At 36.4% G+C, this 12,659-nt stretch overlaps 1 pseudogene; it reads right to left on the bottom strand.

Annotated features, from left to right (window-relative positions):
• Positions 1-11,983: 11,983 nt before the first annotated feature.
• Positions 11,984-12,102, bottom strand: LOC120598246 (uncharacterized; annotated as a pseudogene).
• Between the last annotated feature and the right edge of the window lie 557 nt (positions 12,103-12,659).

Here is a 12,659-nt window from a genome sequence, read left to right as displayed (position 1 = left end):
AGGGGTAAAAAAGTCAAATATTTGATGACGGAAGGAAATTTAACTTTGGGTGGCAAACACACAATGCAATATTTATATGACATACTTTTGAATTGTACATTTGAAACTTATTTGATTTTATTAATCAATTTCACCCCCCAATAAATATCAGGTGAAAACAAAACAAAATAAAACCCTTATGGCCACATCGAAAGAATAAGAAGAAAACCTATGTGAATCTTGTTTTTATTTTTCAGTGGGGAAGAAAATAGGCATGAAAGAAGCTTGAAGAAAAAGGTTAATATGTTCAACTTCATAAAAACGTAGTTTCTAAATGGCAAAACACACCACGAAGTAAAAAGACAAGATAGAAAAAATTTTGCAACACATGGCAAATGTTTAATTTTTGTATTATACCAAGAGCTCTTTGGGGAAAAAGAAAATAATTTAATAGAAAAATAGGTGAACTACTTGGACAAGCAGCTCTCTAAAGAGAAAAATAAAACAAACATTACTTAATTAAACAAATATGGATGCCTACTATTTCCCAGGCACTGTTCTAAACATGTATATAGCAGTGAAGGAAACATAATTCCTGTCTCCATGGAGCTTACATTCTAGTGGATTTGCAGTCTTGATTTCACTAACCAAATTTTGTTATGTATAATTTGTACTTATTGGTAAAAATTATGATTATTAAAACTCATGGTGGATATACTAGTACTTTCCTGTGCTATTGGTCGAGTACAAACTGGTGCGGCTTTTTTGGAGGCTATTTTAACAAAAAATATTACAACTTTAAATATTTATATATTTTGATGCAGAAATACCACGGATAGAAACTTCTGTTACAGATTTCTTTGCACAGTTTTACGAAGTCGTGTGTAACAATTGCCATTTAGATATTGCTTATAATCTAAATGTAATCCAGTAAAAGGGGTTGGAATTACAGGGTTCACATATACTATAGAATTCTGTTCAGTCATTAAATTATGAGCTAGTCCTATATCTAATATCTTTGAATAATGTCCAAGATACTACTAAATTTACATAGTACATTGCAAAACAGATTGCCTAGTAGGATCCCGTAATAGTTAAATATAAAAAATAATAGAAACGATAATGATAGTTATAATATAGCTTATGTTGGCACACACACTGAAAGTATCTGAAGGAATAGCTGTGAACATTAGCCACCTCCGGAAGATGCATTCATGGGAGGGCTTTCCTTTCTAAATTATACATTTCTGAATGTTTGGTTTGCACAACAAGCACCTATTTATTTGTAAGTGGGAAAAAAAAGAATTTTCAAAACATTTTGTATTTTAGAAATTTTCACATGTAGTTGCTTAGAGAAATATGAAATTGAACTTTACTTGTTGGGGAGTGGGATATCAATGGTATTTCTGAGAAATAATAACAAAGCTATGTTATAAGGGGTGATTGTGTACCCTTTTCATCAGAACTTTGATAAAGACAATGTTTTCGGTTTCTATATTGTCCTCGACCTCAGAATTAACAGAACTCATCTACTTCTAAACCCACAGGGCATCACATCATCAAAGAATATTTATAAGAGAATGACTTGTCAAACCAAGAGACACTGAGATACAAAATTGGTTCTCAAAGGTCCACAGGAACCACTGACTATGCATAGCTAGGAACCTCTCCCAGCATTTTGCCAACACTCCTGAAGATAAACAAAAGGACAAAAATTGACTAGAGGAAAAAAGAAGGACTAAGTGGAGGCCTCTGGATACACTTGAATGTGAGCCCATATTTATTATACTGCTATATGCGAACTGATTTTATATAGATTATGTTGTTTATTACAGCAACCCTGTGAGCTAAATCTCATTATCCCCATTTTCCAGATGAAGAATTGAAGACTCAGAGAAATTGCATAATTTGTCCAGAACTATTATTATGTGTCAAAGACGGGATTAGAACCCAGATTAAACTCCAAAGCCTTGTTTTTCACACCCAGAACACAATGCATTTCTATTCAGATGAAGAATGTTAGAAAGTTAATGACTAATATGCTAACATGTGACATTTCGGGAAAACACAATCATGATATATTAAATAGGAATCCATGGAAGCCATAATTAGCCTTTCGTGCGTGGGTAACCAGCTGTTAGCTGAAGTGGGACTGCAGTCACTTCCAGTTCCCATTGTTCCCAAACCAGATTATTTTCTCCAGGGATTCATAGACTATAGATTACTGAAACCTTTCCCTAGTCATCATCTTTCCTCACTGTTTCAGCTCTCTCTTTCACATCTGAACTCACTTTAAGGGATAGATCCTATTTTTCAGATAATTATAGTAGCAGAAGCAGTAACTGTAATGGCACCAGGGTCATCACAGAGAAACATGTAGAGCAACTTCCCAAGAGTATGCAAATCCAATGCAAAAACATGTCGAGCAGCTTCCCAAGAGTATGCAAATCCAATGCAAATTCTGTTCCTCACTAGGAAAAGTTTAATACACTACAGAACATTGTGAATGCAAAGAGAACCAGTATCAGTAATACAGAAACCACTTGTGAACAGCTGAAGTAGAAATAAAATGGATTAAAATTGATAATTGTTTCTCAGCGGTTTAAACTAGTAATCTGTTTTACTATAATCTTTGTTTTTAGGTGTCTTTTTGTGTGCTTTTAAAATTTATTTTTGTAGCCAGAATGCCATGCTGACAGCAGCTTTTCCAAATTCTACACATGACTGCTAATTATCACAAGTATATTAACTGCATGGTGATATGTTGACCATCCATGTGCAGTCTTCAAAGGTGGTGAATACCGATCATTTTCATCTTTAATGTCATTTTAATATTATTCCATAAAATTGAAAATCTTCTGAATCCCTGCTTAAGGAGCTAGAAAGAAGCATGTGTAATTTTGTTTTTGCTTAGAGAGAGATATGGGAGTAGACAAGATTGAATTGTATGCCTCCGTGGTTATCGCATTGTAAATTGATTTAACCAAGTCAAATAGGTCCTAGATTTAAGATCCACAAAATTTTGTGTAACTGATAAAAGTTTTAGATGTGGCTATAATTTAAAAAGCTAACTACCATTGAATTTTCTTGGGTCCTTTAGAGCCAAGAATCCTATCACCTAAAATCTCTCAGACAAAATTCTAATCCACAATATAGAAAACAATAAAACTCTAATACCGAGTATTTGGAAGTTGCCCCTAAAATTTACTTAACTCCAAGATGATCCACAAATTCTTTTGTACATTGCTTTAAAAAACGTGCATATCCCTTGCAGTTCAACCCTCCTCTCTCCCACACACACACACACACACACACTTATTCTAGATCTGAAATTTCTCAGACATTCACTCACCACTTCCATAGAGGGACTTGAGAGCCTTCTATTTTGAGCTCTAACTACTTTCTGAATTCTCAGGTTTTTTTTTTTGGCAGTAAGTTTATTTTTCATACAAGATCTCAGTGCAGGTAACCATCAGGGAACATGCTGCTGTTTTCAGATACACAGAACTGAACAAACGCATTTTAAGATGCTGTCTTACTGTACATAGAAAACTGGTGATCATCTTCAGACACTATGTACAACTAGGAGGTGAAATGAGGTAATGCCTTTTGTTGATATGTTTATGAATCACTCAGCAGTGTTTTTATAGGCTGTCTTTACCTGAAATCAGAATTAGATTTACTCTGGCTGGCTCTAGACAATTATGAACTGCAGGTCTTGTCAAGGGCACAACAGGCGTTATGAATGGAGACTGATTTGGCTCCTGGGTCAGCACATTTTAAGAACTGATACAGCCATCCTGATAATTTAAGATTGAGTCTCTCTTACTACATAGGTTGGTAATCAACATAATTAGGAATTTCTGAAACACTAGCTGAATAAGCCTAGGGTTAAAAAAAAAGAAGAAGAAAGAAAGAAACTCTGTCCACATAACAGAATTGCTACTTCACAACTTTTGCCCAGTTCTCACATGTTGCCCTGCAAAAACCTCTCATCTGATAAATTTTAGTGAAAGCCCCTAGCAACTTTAACAGACCTTCCTTAACTCAGCCGTATATACTAAGTATCAGAAACAAGAGCCCGTGAAGTGGATGCTTCCATGGGAAAATAGCAGTGTTTCTGCTAGAGATAAATGTCAAGTTTCCTCTTGGTGTTGTCAAAGCAATCTGCTCTCATGTAATCAGCCTGGTGCTGTTCCCACCACTACTTCCTTCCATTCTTCTGAGGATACAAAAGGCTGTGTCATAGCTGGGATCTCTCCTTGGGCAGATGTGAAGGTGTTCCTGAGACATCTTTCACATTTAGTTATGAGTGGGTGTCTTTGACAAGGCCAAATTGTTGAAATCTTAATTCTCAGGCTTGTACCTCCAACTGCTTGCTGAGCAATTAGTGTAACACATATTTATCAGCACCCACTGTGTGTGAGTACATTACAAAAAGCAGAGTCAACAAATCCAAAACCCGATTTTTAGTCTTCCACCGTAATCAGCCTTTTCTCATAACTTACTCGTTTTTTTACTGATAATGTTCTTCTCCTACTTTGAAATCTCAGAATCATCCTTGACCTGTCCTTTTTTGCTCCCATCTCAGCAGAACTTCCATTCCTTATATCGCGAACACGTTCCACATTCAGTCATTGAACACACATGTATTAAGTGCTTGTTATATGCCAGGCACTGTTCTAAGTGTTAAGAATACTGTTTGTCCGTTGAGGAAAACAGACAAAAATCCTTGCTCTCCTGGAGCATATATTCTAATAAATAATGGTGTCCTGAAAGAGTCTTCAAACATCATCTTCTTGAGTCCTTTATCTCCATTTCATCTGTGCTTCCCTCTCACATAGTGTTTATTCCACTCACACCAGGCCCAGATTTCCCGAGTTATCCCATTAGACATCTCATGCCTAGACTGGCTCTCTGTGTGATAATACCCTAGGGACCCACAACTTACTCTTTCACTTTGGCTTCTTGGCCAAGTCTCCCAAACTCTGCTTAGACTTCTTTTCCCTTTCTCCCTAGAACACTCTGCCTCCCCGCCTCCCACCCCACCAAACCGAAAGACAGCAGTGGACTCCACCTTCTCCGTCTCCATCAGTCTACGCTTTTGAAAGCAAAAGCAACATAAGTTTAGTTGTCTTCTAGGGATATGGTCAATTTGTGCTTTACCCTATAACAGAAAAGTCATGAGCCAGCAGAACACCAAAGCTTGGGTACCTTCTTGAGATGGACGAAGGCTAAATATTAATAGTAGGGGGTATATGGGGAAATATAATGAGGTTTAAGACAAATTCTTATCAATAGTCATCTCTTTGTTGCCAGAAAGGTTCCTGTCTTATTCCACAAGAAAGAATCCAAGGGTAAGATGAACAGCTGGCGAGTTTGGGGGTCCAGTGACCAGATTCTTGTTTGATTCTGCAAGAAAGAATGTAAAGGCAAGACAAACAGCAAACAGGAAAGTGCAAGGTTTATCAAAGCGAAAGTGCTCACTTGAGAAGGGAGAATCCAGGCGAGAGTCATGCCAACATGACTGGTTATGAACTTTTTGTTCTCATAGAGGTAGAACTCAGAAAAACGTGGTGCTGACATAGCCTTGTTGTTACCTCCCAGTAGGTGGGGAACTTGGTTTCCCACTTTTTCTTCCTCATATGGTGTTTCTGAAACAGTCATGGTGTCAGGTGCATGAGGGAGCTGCAGTATTTGCAACATGGATGAGATTAAAATGATATTATAATTAGCCAAAGACAGGGTCTAGGCTGGAAAAGACCAGTTTTGGTTTATCGCCCCTACTGGGGCTAAAACAAGGGAAGATCTGAAGAAAGGAAAAATTTCGGAGCCATATCCTGGAGTGGGAGGGGATGTCCCTGTACTACCTGTTCTGCCTCATAATAACACAAGGCAGGATATAGAAGCCCCAAATGAATAAAAGCTATGGACTGACATGGGAGGTCAGATGAAGCAGAAATAAAGTAAAATTTGTTGAGCACTGAGGATAATGAAGGGCTTTGCATTCATTATCACATTTAACAGTAATGAACCTGGAATTTAAATATTATCAAGATAATATAGAGATTAAAAAAGAGAAAGAAACCAGATTTAAACCTAGGCCTGGGTAGGTCCAAAGCCCCAACACATACATTCATTTAGCAGAGGGACAGGGAGGGATCTAAAGCTTTTGCTAGGAAATCCCTCAGTTGATTCTGACATACACAGAAAAAAAAATTAACTGAAGAGAACAGGTATCACTTAATTCAAAAGGTTTCCAAATTTTGATAAAATTCTGATTCATTTATGTCTTTAATCTTTTTGTAATTTTCAAACTAAACTTTAAATTTTCCATTTCCATTTTTTGTCTAGTAGAAATTATGCTCTTTTTACTATCCTTAAAAAAATCCATTCAGCAGTTGCCTAACAGGTAAAAACAGTCTATTGCAGCATCCTGCGGGCCTTCCTAGATTCTCTCTTTATAAATGTTGGTTAACAATTAATTAAATACTTGCTTTTGGAATTGAGTAAGCTTTCCTCAACTGTACCTTGGGAGATGCTAATCTGAGTTCCAAGAACAAAGGATTCCTAGGCAAATAAGATTGAAATTTACCCTCCTCCTAGCTGTATCTTAATTATTAACATATTAAAGAATCATATAAAAACAGCAATAAAGAAAGATGTTTATAGTTACTTAATAGTTAAACAAATTTAAACAACCTTGGTTTTGTGAGGAAAGACTCTTTTTAGTAATCTATCTCCCAAAACCACTTTAAACAAGAAAGAAAATTACTGTAGGTTTGGTTCTCTATGTATCCAGTTAGAAAACCAGGGCTGGGATCCTTTTATGAAATCACCCATGAATATAGAAGATTGGAGAGAGATGTCACCTATGTCATCAGAAATATATTTAAAGAGGAAAATTGCATGGCAAATATATGATCACAGATTTAATATAAAATTACCATATTGTTCCTAGAACCATGCAGTTCTCAGCATTTCTTAATATTTTATTATGTAAGTATGTAATATGATTAGTCATTATTTTAAACTGTATTTTTCAGTACTATGGATGAAAAAGGGATGCTGCAATAAATCATAAATTCCTAACTGGGCAGGTTGTCATGGTAGTCATGACCCAGGCCTATAACTTGTTTCGTGAAAGGTTTTTAAGCAAGCTCTATTGTTTTTGTGCATCTATGTTAACACATCTTTGAAATGCCAGCAGTGATACCCCTCAAAGGTGTAAGCACCCTTAAGAAAGCACAGAATCTTGTAATCCAAGACCCACTTAGCTTTCTGCTACTCTCATGTAATCTTCCTTATTTTCCCTGCTTAATTTCAAATGTATGAAAGAAGCTGTATAGCTGTTATTCTCTGGAGTATCTGAGAAATTGCTCCCTTGCATACATATCAGTTTGGCTCAAATAAACGCTTATAAAAATTCCCTACAGGTTGCGATATTTCTTGCATCAACAGTTCAGACATAATGAAATGGATTCTGGTCAAAATTCAGGTTTAATTTCTGAAATAATTTTCTATCTTTTTCCTAGCTAGCTTTTCTTCATCTCTACAGAAGGAACTTGTGCAATCTAAATGCTCTAACCTCAGCTATTCTTGCAATCAAAGTCTTAGTGCAATAAAAATTCCTTTGACATCAACCTATGTCTACCTATTCTCAGCAAAACGAATTGATCGTGGAAACAATGGGAATGGAATTTGATATTTACGTCTTGATTTCATTTATTTATTTATTTATATGTTTCTTGAGAACCTACTGTTGATGTAAGAACCTGTAGAAAATTTATATAAATGTTTATTAGAGTTTATTTGAGGCAAACATAGGACACACCTGGAAGCAAGATCTCAATAGACTGAGAAAAATGCTTCCCGAAATGACAGTTTTGCAGTCTCTTTTATACATTTGGAATTAAGGAGAGAACATAAGGAAGATTACATGAAGGTGGGAAAAAGCAAGGTGGGGATTGGATTATAGGATGGTTAATAAGATTATGTGACCTCTTGAGAACTGTTATGCTTCCACTTCTGAGGGGTCTGAGAAAAAGGCATTTCAAAGGTGTATTAACTTAGCTGCGCAAAAACAATGGGCAGGGCTTGCTCAAGGCAAAGATAAAACTTTTACTAAAGAGCCTGGAGTGTGACTATCCACTATGACCTGCCCAGTTAGGAATATGTGATCGCATCACCCTGTAATGTTACTTTTGTTAACTATTCTTATCAGATTTATGATAGAGCCCCTTTTCATCCACACTACTATATGCTTAGCAAAGGGGCATCTGAGGCATGGGACATAGAGAATTCTAGACATGGGAGTTCCTGTCTTGAGAAGTGATATGAGGGGCGGGAGGAATAGGCATTCAGACTACAAATACTGCAATTCTATGTGTCTCGTGCATTGGGCTAGGTTCAGAGACTACAGTGGTGAACAGAAAGCATTCCTGCCTTGATGATGTTTGCAGACTAGCAGACATGTAGACAAATACTATTTATCAGGGCATTATAACTGTTAGACATAAGCAGAGTAGGGTGGAAACTAGAGGAAACACCTTCCTAAGAGCATCTGTAAAGATGATTTGCTTTATGCAGAAAATAATCTTCCTTATTTATTATTTTTCTTAAGGATTCTTCTTGACTAGTGTTATCTTTATCTAAAATAAAACATGTATGTACACAGAATTTGCCAACAGGAAATTTCTACCCAAGGCTTCTGATCTTAGGAGTCTAACACTTCAACCCAGATCACCCAACAAGGCTCCAAGCCCTAACAGGGATTATTGAGTTTCTAATTCTGTAGGTATGGCCTGAGAATTTTTATTTCTAACAGGCTCCCAGAAGTTACTGACGCTGCCAATCTATGAGAAGCATGGTTAATATACCAACTTCCAAAGTTAAAATTACTATTAAAGGACTGTAAAACAGAAATTATCTCTGTTTCACTGAAGAAATAACAAGGCATAGGTTATTTATAAAATGAAAATTTTAAGTAAGTAGTCAAAACTAAATAAAATAATAAATCATATCCTAAATGCAATGATCTATTAACTTGAAGTCAGAAACCTCTTTCTATCACTGACTGCCAGTATTCAAAATACTTTAAAGTTGAGATGCTTTATAATCTGACTTTAAATAACTCTTCTTTTTTTCTCCCATAGACAGATGTTTTAGAAATTGAGATTTAAAAAAATTGTTTTCATACCCAATTAGTATAGTGTTAGACTTTATGATGAGAAGGCAATCCCAAGCATGTGAGAGAATTTATTATTTCTATGAATGTGTCTCTTGGGAGACAAAATTCTTCTAAGGCAGCATCAATGAGAGCAAACAGACTGTAGGAAGGTGGTGACAGTCCAAAGGGCTGGACAACATGAAGGGACAATTGCCAACTAAGAGGCTTTAAAGAAGAAAGCCAAAATGAAAATGGAGAGAATCTATGTTTTTAGATCAATCTACGTGCAGTCTGGAAACTCAATGTGCATAATATCAACGGGACCATACTGGTAGTTTCCATTACTAATAGAAACATAATAGCCACATCAAAAAAAGTAACTGTGATGTATTATTTCCCTCCTGCTGCTATACTTTGTTAAGGCAAATTGTAATTTATTGGCTTAAAACAACACAAGTTTATTTTCTTTCAATTCTGGAGGTCAGAAGTCCAAAATTGAGATCTCAGCAAAGCTGCATTTATTCTGGAAACTCTAAGGGAGAACTAGTTCCTTTGCCTTTTCCAGCTTCTAGAGGCCACTTGCATTCTTTGGCTCATGGCCCTTCCTCCCTTCAAGACCAGCATTATAGCATCTTGAATCTCTCTCTCTCTGACTGTGACACCTGCTTCCTTCATCACTTGTCTTTTTCTGACACTGACCCTCCTGCCTCTCTCTTATAAGGACTTTGTGATTACATTGGGCTCACACAGATAAACCGGGATAATCTTCCCATTTCAAGATCTTTAACTTCATCATATCAGCAAAGTTTCTTTTGTCGTATAAAATGACGTATTCACAGTTTCTGGGGATTAGGATGTAGACATCTTTGAGGAGGGTGCATTATCTGGCTAATCACATATACCATTTATTTTGTTCCAATCAAAAAACAGTCGGAGTAGTGTTTTCAATACTGGTCATCACATTTTTAGGAGGAAATTGATAAGTAGTGTTACGGAGAAGAGAATGGTTACAAATTATTAATTCACTTAAATATCTGTGAAGTGTTCACTGTGTGCCAAGCACGAGGCAGGGAGAACTCTGAGGGTGCAGAGAAGAGCACGTGAGGCTGTAGAGGGCAGTGCTTATGAGCCAGGATCTGGGGCGTAATCATCTGTTTTTGTTTTTGTTTTTGGGTGTCTTTTCTTTTTTAATTAAGTTTATTGGGGGTAACATTGATTAATACAATTATATAATTTTCAGGTGTATATTTTAATTTGACATCTATATATTCTATTGCTATCATCTGGTTTTGAATCCCGGCCTCACTGTTTATATGCTATGTGACCTAAGCAAATAGCTTAATCTCGCTGTGCCTCAATTTTGTCACTTATGAAATTGAGATAAAATTATAACTGCTCCTTAGCGTTCATGTGACGATTAAATGACACTCTTGGTTAAAGGCTTTGACGCACTGACTGACACATCAAGTTCAATAAATATTGGTATTGAAGAGAGTGAGAGGGTTGCAAACAGAGCATGCTGTACATAATGGCCACAGGGAATTTGGAAAGGCTTTTCAGAGCTAGGTCTTGAAAATTGAGTTTCTTGTACTTAGTTGAGGAGGAATGAGAGATGTGTAATGAGAAGAGAGTAAAAGACTTGGAAACCATGAGGAATGGCTTAAGGGACTGGGCGGATTTCTCTGGGGGTTGAAAAGGCTTAGGAGTCACATGAGAGCTGTATTTAAATATTATGTTTGGATATTTGACACACACACACACACACACACACACACAAATTAGACTTCTTTTACTTCTACCCAGAAAAATATCCAAACCCAAGTTGAAATGACAAAAACAACATTCATCTCAACATTTAAAAGAACTTGTGAATAATAAGGATTTTGTTAAATTTTTTTGAGGAAATATAAACCCTTCTCTGTGTACCACTGCCTGTCAAAACAAACTGCTTTCTTCATGGGTTGATCTGTCTCACATCCATTTTCCCCTTTACCTTTGTCAATAGAAACCTAAGGATTTTCAGGAATCAGTGGGCCATAAACTTTAAGGGAGGCTGGATTTTTCCCCAGCCCCAGAGGTGTAACTCAAGACTGCTTTGAGCCAACCATGGTGACCACTGCCTTTGTCATTGCTTCGATTAAGAATGGGCATGCCACACAGTTTTTGCCAATAAGAGAGGAAAGTCTTAAGAAATGGTTTCCTGATCTCTTCAAAAGATAAATGAGGAAATCGAGTGCCCCTTCTCTAGCTCTTCCAGCTGTGAAAAACTGGTATCTGAAGACGAGATGCCTGGAGATATGGCATTCATCTTGAAATTTGAGGACACAGTTGAGGATAAAGCCAACATCTGAGGAAGGCAGAGCAAGAAGACAGAAAGGGTCTAGATCTGTGATGAGAAGGATGAGCTGCTATAAATTATCCAACCCTGTAGTCATCATAAAGTATGTCGTTCATTATGTTAATATGTAATATATTCAAATTCACTCAATATTAAAGTCAGCCACATTTTTCCTTCTTACATCCCAAAAAGCATTCTTCATGTACAACTAGCAGTATAGAATTTTGAAAATCCAAGCTCTTCAGAAAATATCCATAAATTCTCTATGGTCTTATCAAAATACTGACTTTGAGAACTAATTTTGAATGAAAATTACTAACCTGATTTTCAGCTGGAAGATTCTGCTAGACACTTTTTTTTTCTCTATTTATCCTCAATTTTATTTTATTTTTATTTTTACTTATTTTATTTTATTTTTTAGGCAATGCAACCCTTGGTTGACCTCACAGATTGCAAGGACTTTGTCAGCTTACAATCCCTTATTTTTTTATTTTTTACGCCTACAGCACCTGGTCTTCCTAGGTGGTCTCCCATCCAAGTACTAAGCAGGCCTGACCCTGCTTAGCTTCCGGGATAAGACGGGATCAGGCATGTTCAGGGTAGCATGACTGTAGACTCAATTTTATTTTTTGTATCAAATCATATCATTAAAGGGCTATGTACTTATCCAGTCATCACAATTAATACCACAAAGTGTTCAGTAATGGAATAAGTTGCCTGTATTAACTATATAACTACGTTTCAAAATTAATTCCTGCACAGGTAAAAGATTAATCTTCTAATTCCTAAAATTTCTACGATTCTAAGATGCTACGATATCAAATTTTCTAAATATTGTACTAAGCTCACTGTATATTGATAAATTGATTCATTTGCTACTGTAAAAATTCAATGAAGAGTTAGTCAGAAGAATGTATCAACAGTAACAACAAATTAAAGGAGGCTACAGCAAAAGATGATTTAACAAAGATTCTTCCCAAATGTGGAAGAGAGAACTGTTCCTCTGATTTCTGCTAAACATTCTTTTTGTACCACAGATCCCTGAGTGCCCTTATAATTGCCTTAAACTTCTCATTTCTCCGTTTCCTCTTGTTTTCTCCATCTCATCCTCATTTTGAATCGGGATGAGTTTAAACAGTTTGCTGGCCCAGTTATTTAGGTGCTAGAAAGGGA

This window comes from Pteropus medius, unplaced genomic scaffold (genome assembly GCF_902729225.1).
Source record: "Pteropus medius unplaced genomic scaffold, Ma_sr-lr_union100, whole genome shotgun sequence".
NCBI classification, from domain to species: Eukaryota; Metazoa; Chordata; class Mammalia; order Chiroptera; family Pteropodidae; genus Pteropus; species Pteropus medius.
Note: the sequence above shows the minus strand (reverse complement) of the source record. Positions and strands in the feature narration are given on the sequence as shown.